This window comes from Sapajus apella, unplaced genomic scaffold (genome assembly GCF_009761245.1).
Source record: "Sapajus apella isolate SASKATOON/1434 unplaced genomic scaffold, GSC_monkey_1.0 scaffold1, whole genome shotgun sequence".
In the NCBI taxonomy this organism is placed as follows: Eukaryota; Metazoa; Chordata; class Mammalia; order Primates; family Cebidae; genus Sapajus; species Sapajus apella.
Window position 1 is genome coordinate 25,539,199 of NW_022436941.1, and position 17,679 is coordinate 25,556,877.

At 38.2% G+C, this 17,679-nt stretch overlaps 2 long non-coding RNA genes across 2 annotated transcripts; one reads left to right on the forward strand and one right to left on the reverse strand.

Annotated features, from left to right (window-relative positions):
* Positions 1 to 9,681: 9,681 nt before the first annotated feature.
* Positions 9,682 to 16,176, reverse strand: LOC116548858. The gene is made up of 3 exons (XR_004267576.1): positions 16,112 to 16,176; positions 10,093 to 10,098; positions 9,682 to 9,719 (listed from the first exon to the last, which is right to left on the reverse strand). It is a non-coding gene; the product is annotated as an uncharacterized LOC116548858 (long non-coding RNA).
* On the forward strand, positions 10,191 to 16,681 carry LOC116548847. The gene is made up of 2 exons (XR_004267570.1): positions 10,191 to 13,564; positions 16,531 to 16,681. It is a non-coding gene; the product is annotated as an uncharacterized LOC116548847 (long non-coding RNA).
* The last annotated feature ends 998 nt before the right edge of the window (positions 16,682 to 17,679 follow it).

The window sequence follows — 17,679 nt, forward strand, 5'->3', positions numbered from 1 at the left end:
AAACATTTATATTTTATCTCTACATTCCTTATAGATGAAACCTTAAAAAGTAATCTCTAAATGGGAGGATTATAGTATATAAGTAGAAAAATGAGTTTGAGGAAGTATTGCTTTTAAGTCTTTTTAAACAAAATTGTACTGTCTACTTAGAAGAGAGGAAACAGATTACACAACAATAAAGACTCAACCCAAATTATTTCAGTTCTCATTTCTACGTAGGCATGTATTGACATAACTTTAGAGTCTAAATGAGCTAATAGAGCTCACTGCAATTTTTTTTCTTTTAAAACAATTCCATAGATTATTGGGATACAGGTGGTATTTGGTTACAAGAGTAAGTTCTTCAGTGGTGATTTGTGAGATTTTGGTGCACCCATCACCCAAACAATATACACTGTACCCTATTTGTAGTCTTTTATTCCTTGCTCCTCTCCCATGTTTCTCCCCAGTCCCCAAAGTCGATTGTATCATTCGTCTGCCTTTGCATCCTCATAGCTTAGCTCCCACGTATCAGTGAGAACATAGGATGTTTGGTTTTCCATTCCTGAGTTACTTCACTGTGAATAATAGTCTCCAGTCTCATCCAGGTTGCTGTAAATCTCATTAATTTGTTCCTTTTTCTGGTTGAATATATTCCATCATATATCTATCTATCTATATATATATGCACACCGTAGTGTATTTATCTACTCATTGATTATATATAATCACCTGTATCCCAATAATCTGGAATTTTTTTAAAAGAAAAAAATTACAGTGAGCTCTATTAGTTCATTTAGACTCTAAAGTTATGTTAATACATGCCTACGTAGAAATGAAAACTGAAATAATTTGGATTGAGTCTTTACTGTTGTGTAATCTGTTTCCTCTCATCCAAGTAGATAGTACAATTTTGTTTAAAAAGACTTAAAGGCAGTGCTTCCTCAAACTCATTTTTCTACTTATATACTATAATATAGTATATATTGTGGTTCTGATTTTCATTTTCCTGATTATTAGTGATGTTGAGCATTTTTAATATGTTTGTTGACCATTTGTATATCTTCTTTTGGGATTGTCTATTCATATCCTTAGTCCACTTTTTGATGGAATTTTGTTTTTTCTGGTTGATTTGTTTGAGTTCATTGTAAATTCTGGATATTGGTCCTTTGTCAGAGATAGATTGTGAAGATTTTCTCCCACTCTGTGGGTTGTCTGTTTACTCTGCTTACTGTCCCTTTTGCCATGGAAAAGTTCTTTAGTTTAATTAAGTCCAAACTATTTATCTTTGTTTTTATTGGATTTGCTTTTGGGTTCTTGGTCATGAAATCCTTGCCTAAGCCAATGTCTAGAAGGGTTTTTCCAAAGTTATTTTCTAGAATTTTTATAGTTTCAGGTCTTTGATTTAAGTCCTTACTTAATCCATCTTGAATTGCTTTTTTTTTATAAGGTAAGAGATGAGGATCCAGTTTCATTCTCCTGCTGTGGCTAGCCAATTCTCCCAGCACCATTTGTTGAAAAGGATATCCTCTCCCCACTTTGTTATTGTTTGCTTTGTTGAAGACCAGTTGGCTGTAAGTATTTGGGTTTATTTCTGGGTTCTCTATTCTGTTCCATTTGTCTATGTGCCTATTTTTATACCAGTACTAAGCTGTTTTAGTGACAAAGGTGTTGGAGTGTGGTTTGAAGTCAGGTAGTGTGATGCCTCCAGATTTGTTCTTTTTGCTTAGTCTTGCTTTGGCATTGTGAGACCTTTTTTGGTTTTAAATGAATTTTAGAATTGTTTTTTCTAATTCTGTAAAGAATGATGGTGATATTTTGATGGGGATTGCTTTGAATTTGTAGATTGTTTTTGGCAGTATGGTCATTTTCACAATACTGATTCTACCCATCTATGAGCATGGGATGTGTTTCCATTTGTTTGTGTCATCTGTGACTTCTTTGTCTTTTCTTCTTTATTTTTTTCTTTTGAGACGAAGTCTTGCTCTGTCATCCAGGCTGGAGTTCAGTGGTGCGATCTCTGCTCACTGTAACCTCTGCCTCCCAAGTTCAAGCAATTCTCCTGCCTCAGCCTCCCAAGTAGCTGGGATTACAGGCAACTGCCACCACGCACGGCTAATCTTTTGTATTTTTAGCAGAGTTGGGGTTTCACCATGTTAGCCAGGATGGTCTCAATCTCCTGACTTCATGATCCACCTGCCTCGGCCTCCCAAAGTGTTTGGATTACAGATGCCACCGCATCTGGCCCTATCTGTGATTTCTTTCAGTAGTGTTTTGTAGTTTTCTTTGTAGAGGTTGTTTGACTCCTTGGTTAGGTATATTTCTACATGGGTGTGTGTGTGTGTGTGTGTGTGTGTGTGTGTGTGTGTGTTGCAACTATTGCAAAAGGGGTTGAGTTCTTGATTTGATTCTCAGTTTGGTTGCTGTTGGTGTATAGAAGAGCTACTGATTTGTGTACATGAATGTTGTATCTGGGAACTTTGCTGAATTCTTTTACCAGTTCTAGGAGCTTTCTGGAGGAATCTTTAGAGTTTTTGAGGTAAACAATCATATCATCAGCAAACAGTGACAGTTTGACTTCCTGTTTACCAATTTAGATGTCCTTTATTTATTTCTCTTGTCTGATTGCTTGGCTAGGACTTCTTGTACTACACTGAAGAGGAGTGGTGAGAGTTGGCATTATTGTCTTGTTCCAGTTCTCAGAGGAAATGCTTTCAATGTAGAATTCAGTTTTATGTTGGCTGTGGGTTTGTCATATTATTTTATTATATTGAGGTATGGCTTTTATTATATTGAGGTATGTTCCTTATATGCTGATTTTGCTGAGAGTTTTAATCATAAATGGTAATGGATTTTGTCAAATGCCTTTTCTGTATCTATTGAGGTGATCATGTGATTTTTGTTTTTAAGTCTGTTTATGTGGTGTATCACATTTATTGACTTGCATATGTGAAACCATCCCTGCATCCCTGATATGAAACCCACCTGATCATGGTGGATTATCTTTTTGATATGTTGTTAGATTCAGTTAGCTAGTATTTTGTTAAGGATTTTAGTTTCTATGTTCATCAGGGATATTGGTCTGTAGTTTCTGGTTATGTTTTTTCCTGGTTTTGGTATTAGCTTAATGCTGGCTTCATAGAATGAATTAGAGAGGGTTCCCTCTTTCTCTATAAAATGATATCAAAGTGATTGGCACCATTTCTTCTTTGAATGTCTGGCAGAATTCTGCTGTGAATTTGTCTGGTCCTGGACTTTTTTTGTTGGTAATTTTTAAATTACCATTTCAATTGCACTGCTTGTTATTCATCTGTTCAGGGGATCTAATTCTTCCTCCACCCCCTAGGAGGGCTGTATTTTTCCAGGAATTTATCCATCTCTTCTAGGTTTTCTAGGTTATGTGTGTAAAGGTGTTCATAGTAGCCTTGAACAATCTTTTGTATTTCTGTGGTGTCAGTTGTAATATCTCCCAATTCATATCTTAATGAGGTTATTTGAATTTTTCTCTCTTCTTTTCTTGGTTAATATTGCTAATGGTCTATCAATTTTATTTACCTTTTCAAAGAACCAGCTTTTAGTTTCATTTATCTTTTTTATTTTTTTGTTTAAATTTTATTTCATTCTGCTCTGATCTTGGTTATTTTCTTTCATCTGCTGTGTTTGGATTTGGTTTGTTCTTGTTTCTCTAGTTCCTTTGGGTCCGACCTTAGAATGTCAATTTGTGCTCCTTCGGTCTTTTTAATGTAGGCATTAAGGGCTATGAACTTTCCTCTTAGCACTGCCTTTGCTGTATCCCAGAGGTTTTGATAGGTTGTGTCATTAATGTTGTTGAGTTCAAACAATTTATTATTTCCATATTGATTTTGTTTTTGAATTCAATGCTCATTCAGGAGTAGGTTAATTTCCATGTATTTGCACAATTTTGAAGGTTCCTTTTGGATTCGATTTCCAGTTTTATTCTTCTGTGGTCTGAGAGAGTGCTTGATATAATTTCAATTTTTTTTTTACATTTATTGAGGCCTGTTTTATGCCCTATTTTATAATCTATCTTGGAGAAAGTTGCATGTGCTATTGAATTGAATGAGTATTCTGTGGTTGTTGGATGAAATGTTTTGTATGTATCTGTTAAGTACATTTGTTCCAAGGTATAGTTTAAAGCTATTGTTTCTTTGTTGACTTTCTGTCTTCATGACCTATCTAGTGCTGTCAGTGGAGTACTGAAGTCCCTCACTATTATTGTCTTGCTGTCTATCTCATTACTTAGGTCTATTAGTAATTGTTTTATAAATTTGGGAGCTCCGGTGTTAGGTGCATATATGTTGAGGATTGGGATATTCTCCTGTTGGACAAGGCCTTTTACCATTATATAATGTCCCTCTTTGTCTCTTTTAACTGCTATTGCGTTAAAGTTTGTTTTGTCTAAGAGTAGCTACCCCTGCTCACTTTTGGTGTCCATTTGCATGTAATGCCTTTTTCCTCCCCTTTCAGGTAACATGAGTCATTATGTGTTAGGTGAGTCTCCTGAAGGCAGCAGATAGTTGGTTGGTGAGTTCTTATCCATTTTGTGGTTCTGTAAGTGGAGCATTTAGGCCATTTACATTTAATGTTAGTTTTGAGATGTGAGGTACCATTGAATTCATTGTGCTCTTTGTTGCCTGTGTATCTTTGTTGTTTTGTTATTTGTTTTTGCTTTTTAACTTGTATTTTTGTTTTATAGTTCCTATGTGACTTATGCTTTAAAGAGGTCTGTTTTGATGTGTTTCCAGGGTTTGTTTCAAGATTTAGAGCTCCTTTTAGCAGTGCTTTTGGTGGTGGCTTGGTAGTGGTGAATTCTCTCAGCATTTGTTTGTCTGAAAAAGACTGTATCTTTCCTTCATATATGATGTTTAGTTTCACTGGATACAAAATTCTTGGCTGATAGTTGTTTTATTTGAAAAGGCTGAAGATAGGGCCCAATTTCTTCTAGCTTGTAGGGTTTCTGCTTAGAAATCTGCTATTAATCTGGTAGATTTTCCTTTATAGGTTACATGGTGCTTTTGTCTCACAGCTCTTAAGATTCTTTCCTTTGTTTTAACTTTAGATAACTTGATGACAATGTGCATAGGCGATGATCTTTTGCAATGAATTTCCCAGGTCTTTTTTGTGCTTCTGGTATTTGGACGTCTAGGTTTCTAGCAAGGCTGGGAAAGTTTCCCTCAATTATCCCCCGAAATATGTTTTCCAAACTTTTAGATTTCTCTTCTTTCTCAGGAACACCAATTATTTTTAGGTTTGGTTGTTTAACGTAATCCCAGACTTCCTGGAGGCGTTGTTCATATTTTCTTATTCTTTCTTCTTTGTCTTTGTTGGATTGGGTTAATTTGAAGATCTTGTCTTTGAGCTCTGAATTTCTTTTTTTTTTTTTTTTGAAGATGTTTATTTTTATTTATTTATTTATTTTATTGCATTTTAGGTTTGGGGGTACATGTGAAGAACATGCAAGATTGTTGCATAGGTACTCATGTAGCAATGTGATTTGCTGCCTTCCTCCCCATCACCTACATCTGGCATCTCTCCCCTTGCTATATCTCCCCAACTCCCAACCCCCTACCGTCCCTCCCCTCTTTCCCCACAACTGACCCCAGTGTATAGTTGAGCTCTGAATTTCTTTCTTCTGCTTGTTCAATTCTATTGCTGAGACTTTTTAGAGCATTTTGCATTTTTGTGTGTCCAAGGTTTCCTAAAGTTTTTATTTATGCTATTTCCTTGAACATTCCTTCCTTCACCTTTTGTATCATTTTTTGGATTTCCTTGCTTTGAGCTTTGCCTTTCTCTGATGACTCCCTGATTAGCTTAATAACTCACCTCCTGAATTCTTTTTCAGGTAAATCAGGGGTTTCTTTTTGGTTTGGACCCATTACTAGTGAGCTAGTGTGATTTTGGGGGGTTATTAAAGAGCCTTGCTTTTTCACATTACCAGAGTTGATTTTCTGTTTCCTTCTTATTTGGGTAGGCTGTGTCAGAGGGAAAGTCTAGGGCTGAAGGATGTTGTTCAGATTCTTTTGTCCCATGGGGTGTTCCCTTGATGTAGTACTCTCCCCCTTCTCCTATTGATGTGGCTTCCTGTGAACTGAGCAGCAGTGATTGTTCTCTCTCTCCTGGGTCTAGCCATGCAGCATGTCTACCCAGCTCCAGGCTGGTACTTGGGGTTGTCTGCACGGATTCCTGTGATGTGAACTGTTTATGGGTCTCTCAGCCATGGATACCAGCATAGTATTTGGGTGTCTCCTGGGTCCTGCAGAAGCAGTCCACTTCCTTCAGAGAGTCTGTGGGTCTTCTCTGGATTTCTAGTTTGTTCTTGCAGTCATTCTGGAGCTAAAATTCACAATGAGAGCCTCTGCATGCTGCTCTGTCTGAGTCGGAGCTGCAACCTAACCCTGCTTCTCGTATACCATTTAATTTAACTGAAATTTATCAAGATAACATTTTATGTAAGTCATAGGAGATCGCAAACTGGGTTATGACTGTTGAATGTTTAATACTCATAGTATTTATGGAAGACAATAATGCTTCTATGCTTATAAATTTATAATAGCATAATGGAAGTTATCCATTAAATGTTACTAGTCTATGCAGCATATATCTGGAATGTGCTTTCTTCAGCATTCTATGATATTAAAGTTGAGAGAGAGAGAAGGTGGAGAGAGGGGCATCAATTAGGATGCCTGACTTCATTAAAAACAAATGTCTTTCCCTCCAATTCTTTTCATTTTGTAATGCTGCGTCTCATTTTATGTTTTACTGTTGTCTGAAGAGATGGCGAAAATCATCATCTGAGGAAACAATTGAAAAAAATTCTTACAGGGAATTTTTTTTTTTATCTCAAAAATTGATTTCCTTACTAAAAAGCTTTACGTAATTTACCAACCTGGGCTTAAACTTTAGGAGACCTAAACACATTAATCTTTTCTCCTTAAACACACAAAAAGTATAAGAAGAGTCAATACTAGATGACCCAGAGGAAAGGGATTATATTACCCAAACCTACAAGTGTTATCATACTTTTCAGTCATTGAGACAGTTGTTTATTTTGTATTTTTTAAGCCATCATATTAGAAAAAAAATTAAAACAAAATCAAAGAAATACTACTGTCCAAAAGATCTCTTCCCACAGCTGACCCTTCTCCCATTCCCCACTTCTCCTCTCCAGAGGCAACACCTGTGAGCAGTTTCTTTTCTAGAAATTGACCTGCAGGTACAATCTCATGTGTGAATATGTTCATACATACATAGTTATATACAATGTTAACCTAAAGACCAACTGCACAGAAATTCAAATTTCTTTCATTTGATACAGTCTGACATTTTCCTATTCCAAATACCTACTATAGGTTATTAGGAAAAGTGACCAAGTTAATAATTGTTGTATTTTGAAAAAGAGCTAAGGAGTGACTTGGCAAAATGTCTTATAAACTCATAAAAATAATTAAACAATAACTGAAAGGGCATGGAACAAGAGTTTTATCTTTTAATTCTACCCCTCCTTTGTTGCCACTGCATGACAGCATGTTTGGACTTTGAGCCTCGACAGAGTTGGGCTGCTGCAGAAAGCACCACTGCAGAGGTGAACTGGAGCCAAGATTTCAATCTCCAAATGATTACTACTGAGGGGAAAAGGCTCTGGGCCATGCTGACGATGAATAACAGCTGCTTTGGATAACTGGGACTGTTGCAATCCTCTCCCCACCAAAAAAGCCAAATTGTGGTTCTTTTTTTTTTTTTTTTTTTTTTTGAGACGGAGTTTTGCACTTGTTACCCAGGCTGGAGTGCAATGGTGCGATCTTGGCTCACCGCAACCTCCGTCTCCTGGGTTCAAGCAATTCTCCTGCCTCAGCCTCCTGAGTAGCTGGGATTACAGGTGTGCGCCACCATGCCCAGCTAATTTTTGTATTTTTAATAGAGACAGGGTTTCACCATGTTGACCAGGATGGTCTCGATCTCTTGACCTCATGATCCACCCATCTCGGCCTCCCAAAATGCTGGGATTATAGGTGTGAGCCACCGTGCCCGGCCCAAATTGTGGTTCTCATAGCACTGACTGGATTATTTGTGCTACATTGCTTCCCCACTGTCTTCACATCCTAGAACATGTAGAAAAAAATTATTGCATTTGTAGAACACCAGAAGCAAACCTAGGGGGCAACTTATAGGCAAAATTCGCCATCCTGAAAGCTCTAGTTGAATCATGTCCCGGTTCCTCTCAAGGGCTGAAGGTATGTCTTAGTATATAGAATTCATTCCAAGTAATGGAATTTTGTAATTTGTAAATTGTTGCTACTTAACACATGGTCTGCAGACCAACTTTATTGTATCAGCACATCATCTGGGGTATTTTAGAAAAGCTGACAACTCAGGCCCCACCTGAGCTGTATCTGTGCTCCCCAGGCTGGAGAGCAGTGACTGTTCATAGGCATGATCATAGTGTAATAGAGCTTCAAACTCCTGGGTTCAGTGACTCCTCCTGCCTCAGCCTCCTGAGTAGCTGGGACTACAGGTGCAAGCCACCATGCCCAGCTAGTATCTATGTTTTAACAAGATCCCCAAATGAGTCATATAAGCATTAAAATTTAAGAAGTGTTGGTCTGCAGGGTAAAGTCTACCTCCATGACATGCTTTAAAAGGCCCTTGGAGATCTAAGTCCTACCTACACTTCCAGCCACATCTTTGGTCACTGCCTCTCTCCAACCTAATGATAGTAAAGTATCTAACACCTAAAGGCACTGCACTCTCTACCCTTGTGCCTTCACATAGGTGGTTCTTAGCCTAGAATTAATTCTCTTTACCTGCCCTTTTGGACTCTTACTTATCCTTCGACTCTCAATGTAAAAGTTAAACCTCGCCTGCCCCAGCAGATCTAGACAGAGGGAGTGACCAGCCCATTATAAAGTCTTCCTTCCTTCCTCTTGCTCCCTAGTTCGATGTGTCTTTATTACAGTACTTATCACATTGTACCATAATTTTATGTTTATTCTCTATTTTCCCAAGCAGTCTGTGAGCTCTTGGTGTCAGCATCTTTGATTTACTCATTTTTTAATTTCTAGGAGGTAAACCCAGTACATGATAGGTATACAATTCATGCTTATTGGAGAAATCAGGTAATCTTGTTGGCCATTTCCGCTGGAAAATTGCTTCCTCTTAAAAACTGTAATGTGTATAATATTTATGAGTTATTTTAAAATAATTCTGTGTGTATTCCTCTGATTTGTGGCTAGTTTCACAACATGCAGGAGAGCACATAAATCCATTTCTTATTCCTCAGACCAGATATAAAATCATGGTCCATCTTTTCCAAATTTAATGTATTTTAACTGTCAGCTTATATAATAACGTGATAGCAATGAGAAACTAAATCATTTCAAAATCAGTTATGAAAGAAAACATTTTTTGATATGAACACTGTCTAAGTGCTTTTTTTTTTTTTTTTTTTGAGACATAGTCTCACCCTGTTACCCAGGTTGGAGTGTAATGGCGCACTCTCGGCTCAACCTCCACCTCGCAGGTTCAAGCAGTTCTCCTGCCTCAGCCTTCTGAGTAGCTGGGATTACAGGTGCATGCCACCACACTCAGCTAATTTTTGTATTTTTAAGTAGAGACAGGGTTTCACCATGTTGGCCAGGCTAGTCTTGAACCCTTGATCTCGCGATCCACCCACCTCAGCCTCCCAAAGTGCTGGAATTACAGGCGTGAGCCACCGTGCCCAGCTATTCAGTCCTTTTTACCCGCCAGAAATGTAGATATTGGTCAGTTACTGTCTTTTGTTTTTTTAAAGATACTAAGAAGTTCTAATTCCTAGCTGTTCTATGTCCACTTTAAAAATCATGTTCTTGGCCAGGTGCAGGGGCTTACACCTGTAATCCCAGCATTTTTGGAGGCCGAGGTAGGCAGATCACCTGAGGTTGAGAGTTAGAGACCAGCCTGGTCAACATGAAGAAACCCCATCTCTTCTAAAAATACAAAATTAGCCGGGTGTGGTGGCGCATACCTGTAATCCCAGCTGCTCTGGAGGCTGAGGCAGGAGAATCACTTGACACCAGGAGGCGGAGATTGCGGCGAGCCAAGATTGCGCCACTGCACTCCAGCCTGGGCAACAAGAGCGAAACTCTGTCTAAAACAAAACAAAACAAAAATCATGTTCTTGCTTTTTTTTTTTTTTTTTTTTTTTTTGAGACAGGGTACAGGGTCTCGCTCTGTTGTCCCAAGCTGAAGTGCAGTGGCATGATGATAGCTCACCTCGATCTCCTCCAGATCAAACCTCGAACTCCTGTGCTCAAGTGCTCCTACTGCCTCAGCCTTCTCAGTCATGGTAAATCCTTTTTCTTCCCCAAGCATTGTAAACTTACCTCCAGCCACCACTTTTTAAATCCTCATCTGAACACTAAGGCCTTTCTATTGTGTTAAGGGAGACTCAGAAAAGGAATATGTTATAAATGACCAGTTTTCCCTGATGGCTAAACAATTACTGATGTAATTTACCAAAGAATTGCAGTCTGTGAGACACAGGGTACTGAGTAAAGCCAAGCAAATAGTTTCTTTATTCTTCATAGCTTAGGAAAGTGGATTTGAAGGGAAGTATGTTAACTGTCTCAGGATATGTTGTGGGCATTTGCCTTTGATGGAAGGACCTTCTAGGATGAGGGAAGGGGAGGTGATGCTGACAGCAAGCAGAAGAGGACCCAACCCCTGGCTGCTTTTCATCCCTCAGAGAATAGTATGGAAAGAGAGCAAGTAATTTCAAAATATGTGGAAAAACATTTAGACTACACAGACTATTGATTTGGAACCTCCGTATCAGGAAATTGTTTCTCTAATGCAGTGACTTACTACTAAAAAGAAAGAAAAGTCTCTCATGTTTGCAAAATGGGCTTTGTACAGTACCTCAAACTGGGACCTAGAGGTCTAACGAGAATGTGGCTCAAAATGGAAAGGGGCCCAGTAAGTGTCTCCCAGATCTGGTTCACAGCCTAAGGAAAAAAATGCCTATGCCTTACTGTCAAAGGGTATAAGAAAATAGCATTGATTTCCATTGTCCTGATTAGCTAATCACTCCTAAAGGCATAAACAGAAAATGCAGGGCCGTTACGGCCCTCCGAGGAATGCCAGCATATTTTACAGTCCACAAAATCCTTTACAAATCTCCCTTCCCCATTCATACCACAGAGACACAAGAGTAAGCCAAGTTATTTGAACCATGATTTTGCTACTCATATATATCAAAGTGCTTTCATGTTCTCACAGAACTTGAGCCACTGAAAGTAAGATTAATGCTCTGCCAGAAAAACTGGCTTTAATGTAGTCCTACTACTGCTATTGAGTAAACCCTTCAGAAGAGCCCTCAAGGCTTACGAAATAAGACATAGCAGAGCCCCTACAGAACAAGAACACATTTTCCCCTAACCAGGATTCACCTGCACTTCAGGCTGAGACTTTTTTCCTAGGGCCAAATGTCCACCTCCTGCCTGGTGAGGTATCTTTCCTCCCAAGCTCCCTCAACACCTTTCACACATCTGGCATGATACTTAACTTCTTGAAATGAAATTGTCTATTGATGTATCTGTCTCTCCCCAATTACACCACACTGTCCTTGAGCACAAAACAGAATCTTTTCCAGTTTTATTAGGTTGGCGCCTAATTGCACTGCAATTACTTTTGCACCAACTTTAATAGCTTCCCAGTGCTTACAATACATAGTAGGTGCTAGTTAACATTTGTTGAATTGAATGGAATTGAATTCATCTGAGCCAGTTTTCCTGCCCAGCCTGGAATGGCACTGGGGCAGGTACCACCCAAGGCTCCACACCCAGCTATGCTGCCATTCTGGTGACCTTTAATAAGCCATTCCTTATGCCAGATTTCATTACTGTATAACACAGCAATCATAAAAGTTGCCACCTGGATCAGTAGAAACAATAAAAACTTATATCCCTGTCTATAAGGTGCCCTAAACTCTTCAGAGGAGACAAGGAGATGTTTGGTTCAAGGTTTCTATAAAGAAGACAGAATATTAGCCAGCCCAGTATAACCTCACAAATAGGACAGGACTTTACTAGCTGGCCTCGACTTTTTTTAAAAATAACTTTTTAATTTAGAAAAGTTTTAGATTTAAAGAAAAATTGCAAATATAGTACAGAGAGTTCCCAAATACTCTGTACCAGTTTCCCCTTTCATTGACAACTTACATTAGCATGGTATATTTGCCACAATTAATGAGTCAATACTGATACGTTATTATTAACTATATTCAGGTTTCCTTAGGTTTTACCTGGTGTCCTTTTTCTGTTCCAGGATCCCATCCAGGAACAGAAATACTACGTTACCAATAATTCTCATGTCTCTTCTTGGTGGTTGCACTTTCTCAGACTTTCCTTGTTCTTGATGACTGTGACAGTTTTAAGGAGTACTTGTCAGGTATTTTGTAGGATGCCTCTCAACTGGGATTTGTTTGAAGTTTTTCTTATATTAGATTACGGTTATGGGTTTAGGGGAGGAAGGTTACAGAAGTAAAAGCCCTGGAGAGCTGGCCTTGGAGTCACGAGCCATAGGCTCTCCCCAGCTTTCGATAGTGAGCTGAGATGAAGGAAGGACACACCAAAAGCAACAAGCCTCTGGCATGGAAGACAGAACAACCTGGGTAGCTGATGCAGTGGAAGACATCACCTAAGGGAGTTTATTATCTTTTGTGAGTAATGAAAGACTGGCATGTGGAATAACAAGTAATTCACATATGACCACAATCAAAGGCACCCAAGCAAAGAAACACACCCAGGCCCTCTGAGTGGTTGAGGCTTGAAAACTGAAGGCAGATAGTGGAGTTTTTAAATATGAGACAAGGGTAGTGAGTGGTGGCTAGGACCATGGGCTCTCACCTGGCTCTGCCACCACCTCTCCTAGTGACTTTGGGCAGGTCACTCCACTGTTTGTGCCTCAGGGTGATTATCTCTAAAAGTTAAGTACAGTAGCACCTTGTATAGTTTTGTGAGGATTAAGTAGGATGATATGAGTAAGCACTTATGAGGTACCTCCCGAATACTGCGTGCTTAAAAAATATTAGCTGTTACCATTATTACATCAAGAGGTGAGCAGAGCTCACTGGGGATTCATCCTAAAGGTAAGACCCAAAGGCTCAGAAGGCTTTTAAACAATTAGCTGGCGGGGGGGGGGGGGGAATTAGATTTCTTGAAAAAATTCAGGAAATTTTCCTTTAAAAAACTAACAAAAGGGCTTAGTTACAACCCCCACATGCCTGCTGGCAGGTAGGGCCAATCACAGCAGGAGAGGGTCTGGAGTTTCTCAGGAGCAAGGCTTAGACCTCCTCAAGTCTTCTCCCACACGATTTAAATTTAGAATTCTGTTCAGAGGACAATTAACCAAAGCTAAGTATACTGTACTGTCTAGGGTCATGAACTAGAACCAAGCCAACTTGGCCTTTATTGGAACAGTGAACTTGGGACTCCAGCTCTTGAGCCAGCCAGCAAATTACCTGTCAACTCAAGCAAGCTTCAATGTTGACCTGTATCTCAGAGCTCTAGTAAGGATTAGAACAACTCGGGTATCTTTATAGAATGACTTGTAATCTGTAAAGTGGTTTTAATTGAGAAATATGATGTGTTATGTGTTCTGTTACACTCTTTACCCAGGTCTCTTGTCTCTGAAGAAGATGGCAGGAAACAAATGTGATGTCTCCTCTTCATACTCCTTTTCTCATTTATTCTGTGGGTACTATAGGTGGTGCAAGTGAATAACAATGATAGCAGACTCACTGAGCCTTCAGTCTGGATTAGCTACAATTCTAAGCTCTTTACATATATTAATTAATCCTTATAACAGCTCTCTGAGTCAACACTATTGTGTCTATTTTTACAATTGAGTAAACTGAGGGACAGAAAAATGAGTTGCTAAAAGTCCCGTAGCTATAACATGGCTATCTTAATTGTGACTAGGTTTAGTTGTATGTAAGAGAAAACTCAAATAACATGGTTTAATCAATCATTTAAGTTATACTTTAATTGTCTCTGGAGTAAATGAAGATAGAACATAGGTGGTCAACAGTTGGAATGGCAGCTCCACCATCTTTAGATTGAGGCTCATCCCTCTTTCCTCTCCAGCCATTTTAGTGCATGAATTCTATCCTCAGGTTCTCCGCAGTACTTCAAGGTGGTGGTTGGATGCCAGGCATCAGAACTGTGTTTCAGTTAGAAGGAAAGGAAAGAGAGGGTAAAAGGGCTCGCCCAGAAGCTCAGCATAAAAACTCCCATTGATGTCTCATTGATCAACACTTTCTGCAAAGAAAGCTGTAAAATGGGTTTTCCTTTTTTTTAAGTTTGGCACATTTCTCAAAGTTCTGTTACAAAGGAGGAGGAAAAGTGAATATTGAACCTATGTACCATATAATACAGTTTCTTAGACTATAACTGTGGTGTTGGTTGGCAGTTGAAGACATAATTGTATCACAGTATTTATTTCCCACTTGGAGGAATCATTTAGAAAATACAAGGTAGACATGTGTTCTCTTTTTTATGATTTTCTTAATATTTTCTTTTCTCTAGCAACTTTATTGTAAGAATATAGTGTATAATACATATAACATAGAAAATATATGTAACCAATTGTTTATTTTATCAATAAGACTTTTGGTCAACAATAGGCTATGAATAGTAAAGTTTTGAGGAAGTCAACAGTTATATGTGGGGTTCTGACTGTGCCAGGGGCTTGCACCCCTAACTCATGTGTTATTCAAGTATCAACTGTACATGTGCATATGTATATATACATGTACCTGGACAAATATGTATGTGTGTATGTGTGTGTGTGTTTTTTTATAAATGTATAAGGTTAGCATTTCACATAAAAGGAAAAATAAATAATTTAAGAAATATTGCTGATTTATCAACTGCTTGAAATGTAGTAGAAATGTAGAACTTTTATATTATACCCTACCCCAAAATATGTTCCAAATGAATTAAAAATTAAACGATTCCTTATATAAACTTAAAAAAAAAAAAAGAAAATACAAGTAAGGCGGCACACATAATTTCAAAAATTAGAACCTCACTAAAGTTTCCAGGTTTCCCTTAAGCACAATTTATTTATAATTGAGAAAATTCTTTAACTTTATAGTATTTAAATGGTTATTTGAAACTCTTCCACTTAAGAGTAAAAAAAAAAGGCAAAGTGGTGTTTGGGTAAAATTACTTTTCTCCTTATTTTTATTCTGAAATTTTAATCTGAAGCTTTTCTCCCCACAAACCATTATTCTCAGGTTTCTCTTTCAAAATGTTCAGTATTAAAGCTTTCATTTGTCTTCTAAATAAAACAAGGGAAAAGAAGCTTTGAATTAGATGGTTAGATAGTTTTTAGTTGGATTATAGTATACTAGATTGTGGCTGACACCTTTCTTTTGACCTTAGTTTCTCCTGTTGTAAAGTAAGTATACATATTGATTTGTTCACCTATTCATTGAGTGAACACTTTTTGGACTTAATATGTGTTAGATATTAATACTTTACATTTGATAGTCATTTTTGTTTCATTGTTAACAAAAAAAAGAGATAATCTGCAACAAATTATTTAATGCTTGTTACTCTTACTCAATGAGTACTTTTACAGTTAAAGTGTTTCTTTTCTTTCTTTCTTTTTTTTTTTTTGAGACGGAGTTTCGCTCTTGTGACCCAGGCTGGAGTGCAATGGCGCGGTCTTGGCTCACTGCAACCTCCGCCTCCTGGGTTTAGGCAATTCTCCTGCCTCAGCCTCCTGAGTACCTGGGATTACAGGCACGCGCCATCATGCCCAGCTAATTTTTTGTATTTTTAGTAGAGACAGGGTTTCACCATGTTGACCAGGATGGTCTCGATCTCTTGACCTCATGATCCACCTGCCTCGGCCTCCCAAAGTGCTGGGATTACAGGCGTGAGCCACCGAAAGTGTTTCTTTTCATAAGGGTAAACCAAATTTGTCTTAATAGAAACCTGAAAAAGAAAGGTAAAATTCCTTTTGGAATTACATGAAATACAAATAGTTTGAATAAGTACATATCACACAGAGCATATTTTATGTTATAAATCTTTAAAGATAAGCATATTGGAAGGAAAATATCAACAATTTTCCTTTTTAAGAGTAAACAAATGCCTTGTGAAACACAAAGTTCTCCCCTAGCAAGCTGGTATAATGCTAAAATAGATATATTTGCAGAAAATATGCTTATTACTTATATTAATGTATTCATATTGTTTCTCTAAGGGAATATTTCTAAATATTGCTACTGCATTCCAGAAATGTGTTGAGAAGGAAATCACAGTAGAAGATTATTTTGCAATGGAAAATATAATAAAAGTGTTTCCCCTGATAGAATTAAAAACCATGCATGTCACAGTAAATGAGGAGGTATAAATTCAGAATCAGAGTTTCAGGCTGTGGCTGGGCTGTTGTGGGTTATATTCAGTCTGTTATGAATTCTGATAACCTTCTGACACTAGACAAGCCATTCAAACTGTTGAGCTCTTCATCTTTGTTTGCCAGAGTGCACAGCCAACAGTGCTGTCGGAGGAACTTCAGAACACCTAGGAGCTGTAGAACACCAGTCAGAGATGTGCTTAAATGTTGTGTGCACTGAGAAAGGAGCCACAGAAGTGGTTTGAGTCCTTAAAACAGAGCATGTTCACTTCAAATTACAAAAGACACAGAAGCCTCCATTTCAAATATGGATTCAGAAAGTAAGTTAATAAAGTAAAGCAGAGTCCGTGAGAAGGGAAGCATGAAGAACAGCAAGACTTGGAAAAAGAGAGTTCTCTAGAAGGAGAATATGGTAGTTATTTTATTTTAAGCAGAAAGTCAGTTAATAAATACAATTCTCAACACACTTTCCCCTTTGTGCCCTTGATTTTACTCAGAAAAAAAGTGATTTAAAAACAGACATCATAGCTACCCACCTTGCATTGGCTGATCAGAGTGTAGTCTAGGGACAGATGAAAAGATGTCTGCCTTTCTGCCAAGAGCTTGTCCTTTCTGCTCCTCAAAGTCAATGTTATTTTTATGGTGTGACATGTATAGAATCCTTTCTTAGCACTTTTTTTCTACTTAGTAAATTTCTTCCCAGACATTTCCCTCTTTTGAGTAGAGCTACAATAACAGTGCTCAAGCTGTACCAAATACTCAGTTTAATCAATAAGTCACTAGCTTATATTGGTGTTATTAACATTTTAAATTTCAATTTAATACAGATATGAGCTGTACCTTTTGTTGAGGAACACTGGCACAGCAAGAAGATTTTTAAAATATGTGTTAGTGGCAAAATAGAAAAATAGACATGATTTATTATTTTGCTAGAGCCAATGAACTCCATGTTTGATCATCAGACAGCAGCAAATCCTATACTAATTACTACCTCCTAATATACCCTATCTCTGCCAGGCATGGTGGCTCACACCTGTAGTTCCAGCACTTTGGGAGGCCAAGGTGGGTGGATCATGAGGTCTAGAGATCAAGACCATCCTAGCCAATCTGGTGAAACCCCATCTCAATTAAAAAATACAAAAATTGGCCGGGCACGGTGGCTCAAGCCTGTAATCCCAGCACTGTGGGAGGCCGAGGCGGGTGGATCACGAGGTCAAGAGATCGAGACCATCCTGGTCAACATGGTGAAACCCCGTCTCTACTAAAAATACAAAA